Source organism: Gymnodraco acuticeps, unplaced genomic scaffold, assembly GCF_902827175.1.
Source record: "Gymnodraco acuticeps unplaced genomic scaffold, fGymAcu1.1, whole genome shotgun sequence".
Classification (NCBI taxonomy): Eukaryota; Metazoa; Chordata; class Actinopteri; order Perciformes; family Bathydraconidae; genus Gymnodraco; species Gymnodraco acuticeps.
Genome location: NW_022990652.1, coordinates 2073584 through 2092892, shown reverse-complemented (window position 1 = coordinate 2092892; position 19309 = coordinate 2073584). Strand labels below are relative to the sequence as shown.

The 19309-nt window shown below is 43.6% G+C and overlaps 1 protein-coding gene across 4 annotated transcripts in view; it reads left to right on the top strand.

Annotated features, from left to right (window-relative positions):
- cntfr (ciliary neurotrophic factor receptor) overlaps positions 1-19309 on the top strand; it is a 259028-nt gene that overhangs the window by 122238 nt on the left and 117481 nt on the right. The window lies entirely within an intron of this gene.

Here is a 19309-nt window from a genome sequence, read left to right as displayed (position 1 = left end):
CGGCACCCAGCAGTACTTGGAAAACAGTCACACGGCCGACACCGGGAGCACACATCCACGGAGAAAAAATCACCCTTGTATTTTTCCGCACCTAAAGGGAAATAGTCCCCGAGTCCACCTAGAGTGGTGGTTCTTTCATCTGCAACTCTAAAAACATTGAGAGTAATGCTGGAAGCTCCACTATCATGTGGTGGAATTGTGCCCGCGCTCCATTTAGCTTCCGTAGCAACAGCTTGAGAAACCAGGCTGATTGCTGATCCAAGCATCGGCTGATTGATGGCTTCATGGCAGCTTCTGCACACTGGAGTTCAGCAGCAGGGAAGAAATAACTTATATGCTTTCCACATGCACATGTTTTATGATATACTTCCCAGCGTTTCACATAGTATTATAACTAATTTGACATTTTTAAAAGAAATATATATATATATTACTACGCCCCTTTTGCAAAAAAACAACCCTCTTTAAACAAAAAACTGAGATCATTGTTTTTAGAGCAAAGAAGGACCGATTAAAAGTAATCACAGAGCTTCAGTCGGCAGACTACAAAGTAACTCACAAAGCAATAAATCTGGGTGTAGTGATGGACTCAGACCTGCATTTTAACAGTCACATTACAACAGTTATTAGGTCTGCTTACTATCACCTGAAGAATATATCAAGGATTAAAAAACTAATGTTGCAAAAGGATTTAGAAAAACTCCATGCTTTTATTTTCAGTAGAGTTGATTACTGCAATAGTGTCTTCACAGGGCTCACTAACAAATCTATCAGAAAGCTGCAGCTGATTCAGAACGCTGCTGCTCGAGTCCTCACTGACACTAGAAAAGTGGATCACATCACTCCGGTTCTGAGATCGTTACACTGGCTTCCTGTCTGCCAAATCATTGATTTTAAAATACTACTGCTAGTTTTTAAATCACTAAATGGCTTAGGACCGAGGTATATAGACGACCTCCTCCATCACTATGAAGCATCCAGGTCTTCTGGGTCGGGTCTGCTCTCTGTTCCGAGAATAACCACTAAACATGGAAAAGCAGCTTTTAGTTATTATGCCCCAACAATCTGGAACAAACTACCCAAATCGTGCACGTCCGCCGAAACACTTCCTATTTTCAAATCCAGACTAAAACGTATTATTTGCCGCTGCTTTTAATTGAGCTGCTCATACTCACACTACAGTATGCCTTTTAGTCATGTATTCTGTACCTGCTGTGTTTATTTATTTATTTAATTTCATTATCTTTGCTTTTTATGCCTGTTTTTAAATGCCATTTAATAATGTGTTTATGCTGTATTTGTTCTTAAATGTCTTTTGTTTTTATTTTGTAAAGCACTTTGACATTCAGCCACATGCTGAAAAGTGCTATATAAATACTGCCTTGCCTTTTAGAAATGGACCTGCTGTAAACATTGGATAGCAATATGTAGCTGTCATGGAGAATACATGTTCATTAATTTACAAACACTCACTTATCTAAGATATCTTACATAGTGAACTTTTTTTTTGTACTGTCTGAAACAAATGATCAAGCCAGACATAGATCATTATGGTTAATTTTGAGTGTTAGAAACCCATTCAACATCCCAAAACCCTTAATTGTGGCTGCTCTTTATGCAGTTTAACTACTTCCTGTGTAGCACCCAATTAATGAATTAATGATTAAGATTACGTATAATGAGTTGGGGTTCTTGCTAAGGAACGCTTTATTCATTCATGTTCCGAAGAACAGATTCTCCCTTTATCCATTATGTAGATAAAAACTAAGTGATATTTCTCCCTTGACAGATATATTGTCACAAATAAATTTGAGTCACAAAGAGAAACAAATTACTTTCTCAAGTGTGTAAAATTGGACTTGGCAGGCCAAATTACTTACTCAAAGCATTCTTCTGGTGTGGATCCTAAACCAGTGATGGCAGCAGATTTCAAGCAGAACAAAAAAAGTTTTTCATCAGCCTCTCTCATAATTAAAGCTATCATAACTTTTTATTGCGATCAAGACACATTTAGATCCTGTCAAGGTTTCACATTTCATTGCCACTTCACCGCCTCGGTCAAGGTCATCGTATATTTGCACAGTGTTCCCGTGATGAAGGCTGTAATTTTCGCCGATATTATCTTGGAACCCTGGAATATTGTCGTATATTACAGTCCATTAATTAAGCTGGCCATTTCTCTCTCCGTCTCCCTCTTCTCATCTCTCCCTCTGAAACCCTTCCCCCCTTTATCTCCCATTTCAGCCACTTATCATTTCATACTTTGTTTCATCCCCTTGTTAACTTCCTCCGTGACCCCTCTCATATGCCCTTTACTCTTTCCTCCTTTACTTTCCTCTCTATTTACCCACTATCTCTTCATGCTTTCTTATTCCCTTCTCTGTGTATTCCCTTCATTTGGCTTAATAGATGAGCAGTGTAGCATTAGTAATGACCTTCATAGTGTTGCTCTCTGGGAAGGCTTAGAGCAATGTTAGCCCTGTTATTAAACAATAAGATTAGGACTGCGAGGGCGGTTTCTGCAGGCTTATGTGTGATTATTATTATTATACAGTCTCGCCAAAGGGGAGTCATATATTAGATAACGATTCATTATAAAAGTAGATAATAACAATCTCATATCCCCTTTCGAAGGGCTGTGATTCTGCTACTGATATTGCACTTCAGTTCATTTTTATTTTCTTCTAAAAAATCATCTATTTCGCTTTGGAAATACACCAGCATAATTATGGTTTGGATTATCCATTCATATCTCATCACTGTGGACGCCTTGGCTTGTATTTCTCTCCACTGATTACAGTCTGCTGCGAGCTGAGACAGCCAGTCTGGGTAAAGACGGCTGCAATAACCTCATGGTGGGTCAACAAAATGCAAATTAGGAGTTTAGATTAGGCTCTTTGCTGATGTGACAGAACATAATGGGTTTGTGATGTTCACCATGATGGATTACCACCAATAAACACAACTGTTTGTGCCAGTGGTCTCTTTTAACACGGTGGAATTGAAACCAGCATCTGCCTGGATGGGAAATCTATTCAATGTGGACATTCAGGAAAAGGTCATCAGGTCATCAAGTTAATTTGATATTTAACAGGGGAAATCAGGAATCCAATTTGAGAGGCTAAAAAACTATATTATTTTTTGATCAAATACAATTGTTAACTTTTTTTTTCTTGAATAATTGACTAAATAGTGAATGGAAAAAAGGCGGCAGCTCTATTCTTTCTTTTATTCTTAGCTGTGGTCATCAGCATTCCTCTACTACATGTAACCACCTTTTGGATATGGTCAAAAGTTGGTGAAAAACATTTTAATCAATATGTTCCTTCAAAATAACTCAATCAATAGCTATTTGTAGTTTAGTTTCCAACATGTAAAATCCTGGGTAAGATCCCTTTTAAGATGAAGATGCTGGAGTTGATAAGAAAAGAAAGATAGCGACTCCGGCTGAATTGTCCAGACAAACAAATGTAGCCAGATGCACACATGTCTCTCCCAGCACTCGCTGTTTTTCTCCCTCTCCGCCGTGGAATCCTACAGATGTTTCTGATCAAAGCGGTGTTATCAAAATGTCCCGCTCCTTTTTCTCTCCATCTCCCTGTAGCCGAGTCTCAGGAATCCATCTCCCATTCCTCATTTCATGACCACTCTAATCCGGGGCTTGTAAAATATTAACTGGCCTACTCGCTCTCAACAATTCGTCCTCCCTCCTGCGCTGTCCTCCTTTTTTCCCTCTAACTTCTTTCTCTCTTCTTCCTCTCCTTATCTCTCTTGCGTCCACGCTCACAGAACATAGACATATAAAATGTGAAGTATCAATTAACCCGGTCACCTACAATTCTCCTCCAGTGGCTTCCGCAGGCCAGAGGATGAAGACGATAACACACAACACTGTCTACATGCACGGCGGCTGGTCCAAAATAAGATGTCAGGAAACAGGAAGTGGATTTATTTGAGCGTTGGTTGCCCTGACTCATGCACAGAAAACACACATTCACACACACTTCCATAGCCGCAGCTGCCTCACATGAAAGGCGAGGCAGAGAAAGAGAGAGTGAATGTTAATTTCTCTGTGGGAAAGAGACAGAAGAGGATAAAGTGATAACTTAATTCCAAGATGTTTGCAGAGGAATGTGTGAGTGTGGGCGGGGGCAGAAGTGTGTATGTTTGTGCATACTTCGATCCAAAGCGTGTTTGTTTGTTGGCGCCTGTGTGGCCCCTGCGTGTGAGTGTACACTACACGTGGACCTGGATCTACAGAGCATCTTTGTCGGCTAATTAATATGCGTGAGGCCGTGAAAGTGTCAAAAGCAGTTTATTGCAATGCTTATTATGTCATACTGGAGTTAATCTGAGCTCTCTTATAAATCGGCGGCGGGGGGGATTTAACATTTTTGCTGTGTCATACCACAAGGAAAAAAATGTGAGGAGCCTGCCTAACCAGCTCTGGCGCATGCTGACCGAGGCAAGAAAAGTGTGATTGTAAAAAATTATCAGAAAACAGGGTGAGGAAGAAAATAAAGAATATACACATTTGAACCTCTTCGTCTCAGTGCACTAAAGTGCTAATTACTTGCACATCCATTTCTACAGGCTGTAAATAATGACCACTCTCATTAATCTCTTGTACCAATTATGTCAATTAGGGGTGCAACAACTAATCGACTTAATCGATTAAAATTGATTACCAAATTAGTTGCCAAGTAATTCAGTCGTCGATTCGTTGGTGACGTCATCACGTGTGTTTTACGCGCCGTTAAACTCCAACGTTATTGGTCTTTTTATCGGTACTGGAGACATTTAAAAAAATATATGTCATGTATTATTGCTACATAAGCATTATATTGCAGTCTTAGTGTCGCCAACTAGTTTCTAATATGCAAAAAGACAAACAAATGCGTCTATGATATATTTTGTATCTTTCCAATCCAGAAGAGAGATCTCTCTCCCCCGTCTGTGTGCGAGGGGGCGGGGCAGTTTACACACACGCGGCTGCTACATGCAGCAACACACTGCGGAGATTGCGGAGAGAACGCGCTCCGAGGTGTGGTTAAACTTTACCCGTCTCGATGTGGATAATGCTCGTTACCAAAAGTGCAATAAGTGTTTAGCATGTAAGGGCGGTAATACGAGCAATGTGTCTAAACATTTAGCAAAAGTGCTCCACATTCAGACGGAGAAATGCACCGGGTTCGACTGTCTTTCTAGCAGCTCCCCATCCACGAGTAACGTTTCCACGTCAGGTGTTATGTATGCTAGCAGCAACACATGGAGTTAACTCAATTATACAAACATGGGTTAATGATTAGAGGAAACTGAGTTATTTATTTTGTTAAAGTTTCAGCTATTCTGTTTACAGTTCTGTCATCACATTATTTAATACGATTTGTTAAAACACTGTTGTTTCTTTTGATGTGAAATATTATTTATTTACTTTAAATAAAAAGCAATGTTCATTTTGTTCAAAATGTGTTTAGTTAATTTAATAATATATGTATTTTTGAATGAAGTATTCATCTTTATTGTCTTCATTGTTAGTTTCCACATGCCTAAAACAACCTCAAGCTACATCTAAAAGTTGATGGCGTTTGAGAAATTGTGCAAGGCATAATAGTCCGAATAGTCGATTAATCGTTTCATTAATCGATAGATTAATCGATTATCAAATTAGTCGTTTGTTGCAGCCCTAATGTCAATACTAACTTCCGGGTAAAAATAAATTCAATTTCCTTTGCAAACACTTTATTACATTATTTCCTTAAATTTCGTCGTAAATTTTGCCCGGAAATATATTTTTTTAGAGCTAGAAATAACAGCTATTTGTATCACCGACTTTGACTTTAGTTTGTGCTAAAAAAGTCAGAAAATATTGAAAAGGATCCATCTCAGTTTCTCAAAGTCCAAAGCAATGTCATAAACTGTCTTATTTTGTCATTCCAAGCCCGAACACACATTCGGTTTTATTTGTTATTATTAAAAAAAGACGATGTTTTTTGCAATTATTGGATATTAAATGACCCTAAGGCTGAACGCATGACTTGAATGCTTTTGAAGATTCCTTCATAAAGTGAATAGTCAAAAAAGCCCTTTTTATGTATTTGACACTATCTCCGGATAACTATAGGTTACTTACGTAACCCCAGTTCTCAGAGTAACATGAAGTGAGATGTCTCACTATGGGATGCGCCTCATCGCGGAGCAAACAGAAGCATCAATCTCATTACGCCAATCCTGATTGGCTGGAGATCTTGACGTCAGCGTCAGGGAAATCACCCCCTATAAGTAGCTTGCGCCACAACGCATGCGCCATTCAAAATAAGCACCTCTTCTCGCTTCACCATAGCAAGGAGGGCCGTCTGGTGAGACATCTCACTTCATGTTACTCTGAGAACTGGGGTTACGTAAGTAACCTATAGTTCTCATTCATAACACTCCGTTCGATGTCTCACTATGGGAAATTGTAGCTCCCGTATTGCCAGACGAGCTTATCTCGAAAATCACCAAACCAACCAGAACTTAACGGGTAGAGCTCTGACTCAACCAGGTGCCCAGCACTGCTTGAGTCACACTGGGAGCAGAACGTCCAACCTGTTAGGAGGCAGACAAAAGTGAGCGGCGAGGACCAGCTCGCCGCTGGACCAATGTCTTTGATGGGAGACATCCTGGACAGAGTCCAGAATGCAGCCAGACTCTGAGTCGAAAGAGCTCGCGGACCCGAGGGTGCCTGCGAACTCTGACTCGTATGAGCCCCAAAGCAATTGCTTCCACAGACCAGTGGGAGAGCCGTTGCTTAGTAACAGGCTTGCCCTTATAAGGGTTAGCCCAGGACACAAGGGGTTGGTCATTATGACAAAGCACCCTTGATCTGTCCCTGTATGTGCGTGAAGCACGGGCTGGACACGGCAAATCCGGCCGCTGTTCCCCGGAGGAATACAGTGGCGGGGAGGATGCCTTAATGTCAAATGTGGTACCCGAACCGACCGCCTTAAGATAAAGGCAGGGTTGGGCTTCAACCACACTCTGTTTGCCCTGGGGCGAACTGAGTGCATGAAAACTGTACAGATAGTGCCTGAGTGCCGCTGGCTCGCTTGGCAGCTGCCAGGGTCAGCGTCATGTCACACTGTATTTGTACCACTCACGGGCCAGGCCCATAGAGCCAAGCGCTCTGGGTGTGGGTGAAAGATCGCCCCCCCCCGCTTGGGACAGTATGTCCCTGCGTAGTGGGAGCTGCCATGGCTGCCCGCACAGCAGCTGATATATCTCCGCTAGCCAGTACATAGCTGGCCAGTGCGGAACTATCAGGATAAGTGTGTGGCGTTGCTCTCTCACTCTGGCCAGAGTTGGGGGTATCAGAGCCAGGGGTGGGAACGCGTACAGAAGGCCCGGGGGCCAATTGTGCGCGAGTGCATCCACGCCTAACGGTGCATTTAGATCGCGCATCGAAAAGAACAGCTGACACTGAGCGTTGTCTTTCGATGCGAACAGATCCACCGCGGCTCTGCCGTAACGCACCCACAGCTGGCTCACAATCCTTGGATGTAGAGTCCAGTCTGCATAAAGTGGTATACCTCTGGACAGTAGATCTGCCCCGAGGTTCATCACTCCCGGTACGTGCGTCACTCTCAGAGAGAGGAGACGCCTACCGCTCCATAGGATAAGTTAGCGCGCCCGTGTGTGTAACTGGAGAGAACGCAAACCCCCTTGGCGGTTAATATACGATATTGTGGTCGTATTGTCTGTCCTCACGAGGACGTGATGTCCCCTGAGGAAAGGCAGAAAGCGTTTTAGGGTGAGAAACACCGCTAAAAGCTCCAGGTAATTTATGTGCGCCCGCTGGAGGTCTCTGCTCCAGAGACCCCTCACCGGGCGACCTTCATAAATACCTCCCCAACCTGTCAGACATGCGTCCGTGGTGACCACTTTCCGTGAAAGGACAGCACCCATAGGCACACCTCGTACTAGAAAAGTCGGGTGCAGCCAGTGGCGCAGTGCCATTACGCATTTCACAGTAACCATCACTCTCGCTGAAACTCCCTCATGTGTAAGCGTCCCAGTCGTACGACCAGGATGGCTGACGCCATGAGCCCCAGCAATCGCAGGCATGATCCGAAGAGAACATGTTTGCGCAGCCGGAAAAGAGCGAGACAAGCTCTGAAAGCTTTCACTCTATCCGCTGACAAGCGAGCTGAAAAGGGCACCGAGTTCAGGTGTAAACCCAGGAAGAGTATAGTCTGCGCGGGGCACAACATGCTCTTCTCTGTGTTTATTATGAAACCCAGGTTGAGCAGGTGCTTTACGAGGACATTTGTCTGCGTAACAGCCTCCTGCTCCGACTGTGCGAGAAGCAGCCAGTCGTCCAGGTAGGTCGCCAGGCGAATACCCTGTTGTCTTAACGGGGCTATCGCGGCTTCCGTACATCGTACAAACACCCTTGGACTGAGAGACAGACCGAAGGGGAGTACTCTATTCATAACAGATCCCCTGAAATGCGAATCTCAGATATTTCCTGTGTGGGTAATATACTGGGATGTGAAAATACGCATCTTTCAGGTCGACTGATGTAAACCAGTCGTCTTGTCGCACGAGCCGCAGCAGAGATGTGTGAGTGAGCATTCTGAACTTATATCTTCTTAGATATTTGTTCAGAGCCCTCAAATCAAGTATTGGCCGAATTCCGTTCCCTCCCCGTTTGGGAACGAGGAAGTACTTGGAATAGAAGCCGCCCTGACTCTGCTCGGCGGGTACAATAGATATAGCCCTCTTTTCTAGGAGAGAGAGAATCTCTTTCTCCAGAATATGGGCTGACTCTCCTCGGGCCTGCGTATGCAGAATGCCCGAGAAGCGAGGGGGGGTGACAGTGAATTGGAGTCTGTAGCCCCGTGTTACTGTCTTGAAAACCCAAGCAGATGATGTGAGCATCTTCCACTGCATGCTCCTTAGAGCCAGTGGAGATGTCACATCTCTTCCCCTCTGAGTCTCTATTTGTTGTGTTATGGGGCCCTCTAGTGTCTGAACACAGTGGTGCCCCCTTTCGACAATCCCCACCGACACTGCGCATGCGCATGACGGTGGTGCCTTCACAACCCCAGCCGGCACTGCGCATGCGCGTGGCGGTGGTGCTTTTAAAACCCCAGCCGGCACTGCGCATGCGCGTGACGGTGGTGCCTTCACAGACCCGCCTGTAATCCGCCTTTTGAGAGATGCCGAAGCTGCTCTCAGAAGGGGAACAGTTGACGGGCTGTTTATTGGTTTTATTGTTTTTCTTATCATTTTTTTGAGCTGCGCCCTCGGCCTGAAGCCTGGATGCGTCAGCGGCAAATGTTTAATGACAGAGGAACAAACAGATTTGTAACATGTGTTTTTGCGGACTTGAGGATGGTGTTGAGGCATCTCTCGAGGCGGCGGGAACACATTTAGAGCTGGGGAACCGTGGACTTCCAGCTCTGTCACGGAGGGGAGAAGGAGGGGCTGTCACGCCGCTCGCTTCTTCTTCCTCGCCTGCTGGCCGAAATTCTGGGTTGGCTGCGCCTGAGCTGCAGCCGGAACCGGAGATTTTCTGGGCCAGCTCACCCTCGTCTCCAGCCTGGGCTGGGGACTCGGGGCGGGCTGCGACCTCTGCGTTCTCTGTGTTTTAAACCGAGCAGGGTTCAAGGCAGCTTGGGCGAAGGACTGCTGCTGCGAAGGCAGCGGCTGGACCCTTCGAGGGAGGCAGAGGTGGAGTGCTTCGTCCTCCCTCTTTTTCGACTCACACCTCTTTTGCATGGAAGCAAGAGCGGAGCCGAAAATTCCCTCGGGAACGATGGGCATATCCAGCACATCCTCCTTTTCCCGGTCTGGGAGGTTGGTGAGGTTGAGCCATCTCGCTCTTTCCTGCACCACCATGATCCCCATTGCCTTACCTGTGTCCTGGACGGCGCAGCGTTGGACACGGAGACAGATGTCTGTGACCGCTGCCATCTCGTCCAGAGTGGCTGCCCCCGGGTTACCCGACAGGTCCTCGCAGAGCTCCGCTTGGTAAGCGGTTAGCAGCGAGGCCACATTCAGGGCCCTGGCGGACAACGCTGCGCCTTTGTAGGACCGTTCAGTCATTGTCGACTGAAATCGGTCCGACTTTGCCGGCAGCGTGGGTTTCCTGCTTGGTGACGGACCCATCCTCGGTAGGAGGTGGGCTGCTACCAGCGGTTCCATGGGCGGTATGCGGAGCAGGCCGAACTTCTCCATTCCGTCACAGTCTAGGGAGGAGGCACCCTGGATTGGAACCTTGTTGCTGAAGGGCCGGTCTCTCCACGAGACCGACACCTCATCCAACATCTCCGGGAAGACCGGAAGGAGTTGCCTCTTTGTCCGCGCTGCTTGGGGAAAATGTTTCCCTTCGTAGCGGGACCTGGAGGTCTCCTTGGCCATTTCAGGCCACAGGATGTCGAGTCTGGCCGCAGACGGCACACGGCCTGCAGGTCCATACTCAGACAGGGCGAAGCTGGTGTGCTATCGTCTGGGAGAGCAGCCCTCGCTCCAGGCTTTGCAGCCTGAGCCGATGACATGAAGATGTCCTCTTCATGTTCATCCGACTCGGACAGGAGGAACACCGAGGCGTCCTCTTCGTCCTCGTCGTAGTGAAGCTCGAGGACATCTAACCGGGAGCCCCAGCTCGGTAAAGCGTGGGGTCACGTTCCCGCGTGTCTTGCCGCCACCGGGTCCCGGCCTTCCTGGGCGCGGGAATCCGGTTCTGCGGCCATCTCAGATACTGAGCCCCAGACCGACATGGAGAGGGGTTCACTCTCTGTGGCAGATGTCCCCGCGTCTTGTCTGCCGGCCGGCAGGTCAGAGGACATGGGGGGTTGCCTCGGGCGTGTTCCAGCCCGAGGCAGGACGAGCAGACCTGGTATGTGTGTGTGCCCGAGATCTTCAACCCGCAGCCGCAGAGTCGAGCCACCGAGTCCCTGACTCCTCTGGTGTGAGGGAGAGGGGCGTCCATCTTGTTCGCCTCGTGGCGTGGAGAGGACCCGCTCTCAATAGGTAGGTTGGGAGAAAAAGAGGTAACCACCCTGTCCTTAATCCGGAGAAAAGGACGGTGTGGGTCTTTTATTCCCGGAGAATACTGACTGGTGTGGCAGTATGCTCCTTTTAATCCTTTCCTCCTCCGTGGGGAAGAGAAAATAAAAGACTTCCTCGCTACCGTGGTGTCGGTAGTGAGGGAGCAAGCTAACGCTAGCTTGAAAAAAGTCAGACCTAGCTTACTTTCCGGGGAAAGAGAGCGGCGAGGTCGATTTCAACAATAACTAGCGTTAGTAATTACCGTCTTCCTGCGAAGCAGAAGGAGTAGCCGGCAAGCGCCCGTCGACCGAAATGGATATTTGGGTTCAGTCTGTGGACCGTGAAGCTTGTCCGGCTACCATAGAGATGTGCTCTGAAGCGAGAAGAGGTGTTTGAATGGCGCATGCGTTGTGGCGCAAGCTACTTATAGGGGGTGATTTCCCTGACGCTGACGTCAAGATCTCCAGCCAATCAGGATTGGCGTAATGAGATTGATGCTTCTGTTTGCTCCGCGATGAGGCGCATCCCATAGTGAGACATCGAACGGAGTGTTATGAATGAGAACTTAAACCCTCATTTGCATCAAGTAACACTATGCAAACCTTTGCTTGCCCTCACAACAAAAAGACACATAGCTGTCTGTGATTGCAGCATTTGAAGAATATTCGCATGGAAATAATAAATATGTGTGGCTTGGGGGCTGCATAATGATTTGCAATGATTGTGGAATTATCTGGACAGCCGAGTGTCCGTGCTCAAGAGACAATGAAAAGATGAGTGAAGGCCAAAGCTGACGGAGAGGTGGTGGATCAGAGGCCCTGAGCAACAGCCCAATCACACACAAATAAGCCATCTGTGATCCCATAAATCATTAGTGTCCATATAGTAAATGGACTGATTGGATAATGTATGTTGTGCTGTTCCCATTGAAAACAATAGGTTGGGGAAAATATATTGTTAGATTTGAGTCTGATGGTTGGTTTTCAGAAGCTTGGACGTCAGTTAACCCTTTTTGGCGGGAAACTAAAGCTGTTATCTCTTCTCTGTCCAATGCCACCAGACTCTATTGACAAAAACAGCTACTTTTACCTAACAGAACTCAGGAGTTTGCTGGTCTTCAACTACCTCAATTGGTTGGATGATTTGTTGTTTTGTTCGATGTTCACAAAGAGTAAGGTTGTAAGTGCCAAAGTCTTACAACAACACAAACAAAAACACGGTAGACACGCAACCCTGCTTCGCTAGGTAAAACAACTATTTTTGTCAATGAAGTCTGGTGGCTTTAAAAAGGTTGAATATAATGGCTTTTATTCCTCGACGAAAATGACTTTCTGATGAGAAAGTATAGCAGTGAAAATATTCTTATTATGGCGCACTCATAAACTGATATTGATTTATTTTGCTGTTTGAAATGAGTTTTACTGAGAGTATTAAATTGTGAGCCTACTGAGCCCGTTTTCCCATCTATTTTCCCAAAGTGAGAGCACGTTATGCTGCAGACCATAAATATAACATATAAACTTTCCATTTAGTAATCATGCATTAAAAAAAACATAGCATTTTAGTCCTTTATGATAACAAATAATCCCTTCAATTCAGCTTTTCGATTAAAGTGAAAATGTACTAGAAGAAAATAGGTATCTCTCTGCAGAAAATAAGATCAATAACCGCCGCTCTACCAATCAGTGTTTAACTGCGTTTTATTTCTCTGCGCCAGTATAGATGGCCCGGGCAGAATCAGCATGTGCAGCCACCAGAGTGAAAAAATCTGATCTTCTAAACCTAAACTGATCATTCTCCTGGGCTCTATCTCTGTGTGTTAGCCAATCCAATATTTTACTGTTGGACTTTCAAAAGGCACAGCTCCCCTTAGGCATACAAATGCGATTCGCTGATAAATGTTGAAGTGAGTTACAGCCTGGCTGGAAAGCGCCAAGGCCTGACATGCACATGCCAATGAATCCAATAGTCACACACACAGTATCACGCACACACACACAGAAACGCAGGGAATAGAACACTTTCGAGATGGTAAATCAGGATGCCAGCGTTGAACTTCAATTTCATTTCACACCGTTGTTGTGGAGTTGGGGCGTAACTTACAGCTGGTTACTCACACAAGCACACACTTTAAACACACACATGCCAAGTGAAGTCACAGATACAGAATGATAGAGCCACACTCTCCGACATTTGAGAGTCAGATATATTCTATAAATTGAAACGCATGCATGCACACACAGGCTCACACAGATGGTCCACCATAATCAAAATGCATCTGTTTTATAATGTAGTTGAGATGATATGTGTGTGTGTGAGGGGTTGTGTGGATGCTAGATATGTCTCTGAATATATCTGAGTCTGAGACTGTTTGAGTTTAATATGCACTGATGTTAACAGTGCAGAAGTCCCTGTTAGGAAAACGTGCTTGTGAATGTTAATGAAGAAATTAAACAACCTTTATTTATTGCAGAGGGATATTTGTCAGAGCGTAAAATAGTGGTTGGCCATGTTATTTTCCAATAGCCAATACTGATATTTAGAGAGCAGGGTAGCCAATGCCAGATATATAATCCTCATTTATTGTCGTTTCAAATGTTTGTGTATTTTCTTCTTTTGTTTTCTTTGCATTTGATACAATGCAACAATCATGAAATGAACCTAAAATTAAATGAACATTTAGTTTACAAAGTTACTGTCTGCATTATCTTAAAAAACTCAATTTTGTAATACTTATATACAATTATAAAGTTTGTGTGCACTTGCATGTATTGGCAGGGAGCACCATATCATTGTTTCTGAGAGGTAATTTACAATAAAAAAGTACATCAATGAAAATAAAGACAAAATGAATGAAGAGGCCTTGTGATGGCTCAGTGAAATACTATTATACAAAGACATAATAATAATAATAATAATAGGCCTTGTGAGCGCAGGCAATGGCCAATGCCAATTATTTTGCAATCACCATTTATCACTTTATTACTACAGTAGTCTAACATTCAATGAACTATTTTATGTAACCAGTGATGACAGTTCATTATTTCTACAACAAAGTAGGTTATTCGCTTTCCTTCCCAAATATATCAGTATGACCTAAAACATCTGTTAGTTGGACACTATCATTTATCAGTCAATCCACATGTCCATTACAAGAACAGATCCTATGAGAGTATTCTGTGGCTCTACTTATGGGGTTTAATCCACTTTTTTCTTATTTTCATTGGACATTTTGAGGAGGAGGACATTAAGTCACTACACAAATGTACTTGCAGTCCTGTAAGCCTTAACCTAGTCTCCTTCTCTGAGTCAATATCCTCACTTCATGAGCAGAGGTTTGATGCGTCTGCAATAGAAAGGCAAAACGCTGTCGTGCCTGATGGCTCTTGATGTTTGAACAAGTAATTCCAGCAGTGTTTAATCAAATCAAACATTGGGGCCACTTTTTCTGACAAATATCCCTGACACTCGGCCAACCATCATTTGACCTTAATTGACTTTTCTGGTTGAATTATGGTTAATTAAGGTGCAAAAAATAAAGATGTACTTTTAGGATTGTCCTTCCGTCACGTAAAGCAAACAACACTTTGGCGCTTTTCTGTACCTCACAGAATGTCTCTTTGTTCTTTTATAAAAGGGGCAAACTCACTCACTCTATTTGGAGTGCCTACCAACCCATAGATGGAAGGAAATGAGACAGCACAAGCCCTTTTTTTCTTGGTTAGCTTGGTCAGATTACATGGAATTCAATAGGCTATTCAGATGTGGCTCCCTTTCTTGTCACATGCTGGATTATTAGAATATAACACCCCTTTTGAATATCTCCACCCAAGGTTTGAATACGACCCTTGCTATCTTTCTTGCCAGCCAATCAGAGCTGGGCTTTTTTGGGAGCCGGCCTTAAAGAGACAGGCACTAGAACGGGGCATTTGACACAGTGTGAATACAGGTATATTCAGATGGACACTATGGGAAAAATAATGTGATTTTTGAACATAAAAAGCATGTAATCAAGTTATAGTGGAAATCCAAACTACATGTATTAGCCTGGTAAATTAGCAGTTGTCACCTTTAAGTTCCCCTTTAAACTACCATTGTGACCTTTTCCTGTCCTTGTCAGTTTGTTTTTCCTTCTTTACAACCAACTGCACGTATTATTTTTCACTTCTTAACTAGACATTTTATTTTCTTGACCTCCACTGTTATGTTGAACACGCATGGACTACGAATCTGACCAAACAACATTTCTTATTCTAAGTTTATGTGTTATGCTTGCTCATTTTTGTATGGCAATATGTTTATTAAGACATAATCCGTGTGTGTGCACATATTTGTGTTTGGCATTGTGTGTATACAGTTTATAAACACGAAACTGCACATATTCCCATGAGTGTTTATGTGCACTTTTATATTGTGGACTTCGGTTTGTATGAGCAGAGTATTATGTGTTTTCATCACTCATGTCAGTTTAATAAACAGCCCACGGAGCCATACATGCAGTTCACCACCTGTGGGTTTGTGTGAATATGTGAACTGTGCTTGTAATGTCCTGCAGGTCTTAACAGCAGTGACCTCACAACATGACCTCCTTATGCTAATGTTCTGCTCTGGTAAACACCACAGGGCTCCATAAGAACTTCAACACAGTCGGTGCCCTGCAGAATCCTACTATGAATAAAACGTTGAACCTGGCAAGCGCATCTCACTGCCAACCCCTGGAGCCCCAGTGTTCCATATTATTTATCTAAGCCATAAAACAGCTGGATACCACATACAAATATATTCCAAACCAAAACATTTACCCAAGTTTCATTCATACATGTCAGATATGACATATTTGATCCAAACCTGAAAACATGCAGAAAATGCCAGGCTATGTCCCCCCCTTTATCTCTAATAAAGGAAAAACATAGAAAGATCTGCTTCAGAAACCATTGAGCCTTCTGAAATATCTACTTAATGAGAATATTTGTTCACTACTTAGAATACAAAATGAATGTAATGTAATGTAATTAAGCTACCTTTTCAAACCAGTCTAATACTCTGAAAGTCACATAATAAAACATTCAGTTGCAGCGATATCTATCGTCCTCAATTCTGTTTTCAATCATTGTTTGTTTCACTCATGAATTGTTATTTTATCGTTTGTGTAACTCACTTGATTTAGCCTCCACAACGTGCTTAAACCTTTGTGAAAATAACTCCAAATATCTGATCTGCTCTGCCTCTAGGAGAATTATAAACAGTTAAATCATGAAGGCCCTGTCAGTCGGCATCAACATTAATAAGGAGAATAATGAGTACAAATAGTGAAATGTTAGCTTTGTGAAGGACATAGATGATTTTCATTCTCGTTGGCCAGTGAATAACAGTGTTCCAGCGCTGCTTAAAATGCCCTGTCTATTACCAAGAGATCGATAGCACTTGAGCTGAATGTCATTATGGTTATTAGGCCTGCTAGTCTGTATGCTGATGAGGCATGAGGGCATTATGCAGGCTGCTGCGAGAGCCTGTGCATACGTGTGTGAGTACATGAGTGTCCTCATAAGTGTAGCTACTTGTGTTCCCATTGTTGCTGTGAGGTGTATTATGCAAGTGTGTGCAGAATACTCAAAATCAGCGATTTACTCCCGATGAAGGCTGAAGCTTCGGAGGTGAGAGTACTATGGAGAGTGGAGAGGAAAACGGAGAGAAGGACAACAAGATAGGGGAAAAGTAGACAGTGAAAATAACTTACTGAAGGATAAACAAAGGCAAATATAGAAGGAAACAGGAAGTGATTGCTACTTAATAGATGGTAGCTCCTGGATGTAAAGTTAATGAATATTATGTGTGTTGCTGAATGCCATAGAAGTGAACGGAAGTAAAAAAATAACTAATGCGTTGTTGGATTTTGACTTTGTATGTGTTTTGTTTACAATCATAAATAACACAAGACAAATACATTGAGTCTGTTATATTATGAATAAGCTATGGGTGCAAAATGCATCAATAAATAGCTGTTTATAAAGTTTGTTTGTCAGTTTTAGGCATGGTTGGGTCCATATTCGTGAGTATTTTGATGGGCAGTGTCTTGCAGCAATATGTGTTTCCATGCTAAACAGCAGTATATTATGATTATATATAACATTTCAGACAGTGTGAAACAGGCACAATGTGAGAGGAGGGTTAACTCTGATCCGACAGGAGAAATAAAAGAAGAAGTTCAAGGTAGAGGACAGAAAGGAAACACAGCGAGAGGGAGAAGGAGCAAAGGCTACAGAGAAGAATGGGTATTGGAAAGGACTGAGGTTTAGAGAGAGTGATGCAACCTGAGCAGATAAGGACGACAGGATGTGGCGGCAGAAGAGAGAAGGTCAAAGAGTCAAGGACATCCGCAGGAAAAAGCTACATAAAGGTCATTTCAGCAACATATTCGAATGGGGCTTGCTCCTACCTACAGAAAATACTCATTTCTGATGAGTTGGAAAAATATCATAGTTTCCCAGACAACCTAATGCCAGTGAGAGGAATATTAAGCCAGGGACCTTTTCAAATGTAATATATATGTTTTTAATAATGCGGTCTCTCCCTTCGATAAGTAAGTAGATTTCATAACTAAAGAATACCCCATAGAATAATGATGTTCTCAGAAACTCCAGTATAATGCGGGAACAGTTTCTCCTCTCTCTTCTTAGTTGTCCCATAAAGCAAGCGCACCAGCAGCATCATCATCAAAGCTAACATCAAAGTCAGAAACCTTATTTTTTTCTTTTAACCGAGATGCAAATACGTTTTTATGTAAATAAAGTCACACATCCGTTCAAAGTGACTCAACAGAGGGGGAGATCAAAGGGAATTGGCATTTCTTGCCATCACCATGCATATGCACGCACATTATTTGGACTCGGTGAAATGGGGTGAGCAGGCATGCAGAACAAACTGGGATGGACAGACAGAACAAGAGACAAAACAAATAATAAAGACCCCATGAATAAAAGACAGAGAGCGAAGGGGAAGTGCTAGGGGAAGTGGGGGGAGGATGAGCGACAGATAGAGAGGAAGATAGAGCGAACAAACAGTGTCAGGTTAATGTTAATGGGGACAGAGATCTTGTGCTATTAATAATAAATGTCTCCGTTATGGGACATGAAATATACATGAAACACTACGTTAGACATCTGTATCAGCTGTGTTACATCCAGAGGAGGAAGCTAGCTCGGGTGGAAAACAGCAAAACGAGAGGCATTGTAGTGGGAATGAAAAGAGGGAGGGGAAACACGGACACAAGAAAAAGACAGGGAGTGAGACATCACACTAAGACAAGGATCTTGACAGTATCTGATTCCTGGGCACTTTTTTTTTCTTCATAGACGAGAGCTTTTTCCAAAGATGGGGATCAATATGTCATTGTTGTCTCTTGTTGTGCTGCTGATCCTCAGTGTTTAAGTGTTAATCTGAGGTCTACACTTTGTGTGTCCTGTGGGACTTGTAAACAGAGCAGGGCTACTAACCCCAGTGTCTTGGCTAAAACCCCAATCAGGCTCGCATATATCCCTTAACCCCCCAGGGTCACGGTCCACACAACTTTAGTGACCCCAGGGACCAAAGCAGTGTTGGCAGCCAGGTCGCACATTTAAGGATAAAAGCAACACGGGTAACAGAAGTCAGAGAGAAGAGACACTATAGTGGAAACTCTCCAGTTTTAAAAGAAAAAATAGCATTTTTCTCAATGCCTCTTGTCTTTGTCTCTGGTGAAACTAAATCTGGCTCACTGCATGGAGGAAAGACACTTTTCCCATTCTCTGCTCAGCATTAAATAGTGATTTCTGTACTCTGAGGTTTTTATGAATGCTGTTTTCATACACAGTTTGTGGCTCTAGCTACCAAAGGTAATGCAATGTTATTCATCCAGAATGCCCGAAAAAACAAGTAGTAACTTATTGAAATATATCAAACTAAATGTTGTAAGAGGTTATTGTATTTAATGAACTGTACAACAAGTGTTGCAATGTCTCCATCGGTCCTTCACTGCAACTACAAATCTGTGGTTAGGGTTAGCAATGTACATAGGTGGAGAGTAATACAGTATATAGCCAAAACTCATTTGGTTGACTTAAAGATATTAAATCCATAAATGTGGGAGGCTGTGGCTCAGTGGGTAGTGTGCTTGACTTCGAATCAGGGGGTAGCACGTTCAAGTCCCACTGCAGTCAACATGTTGTTGTGTCCCTGAGCAAGACACTTCACCCCACATTGCTCCTGTGGGGATTGTCCACAGTATTGAATGTATGTA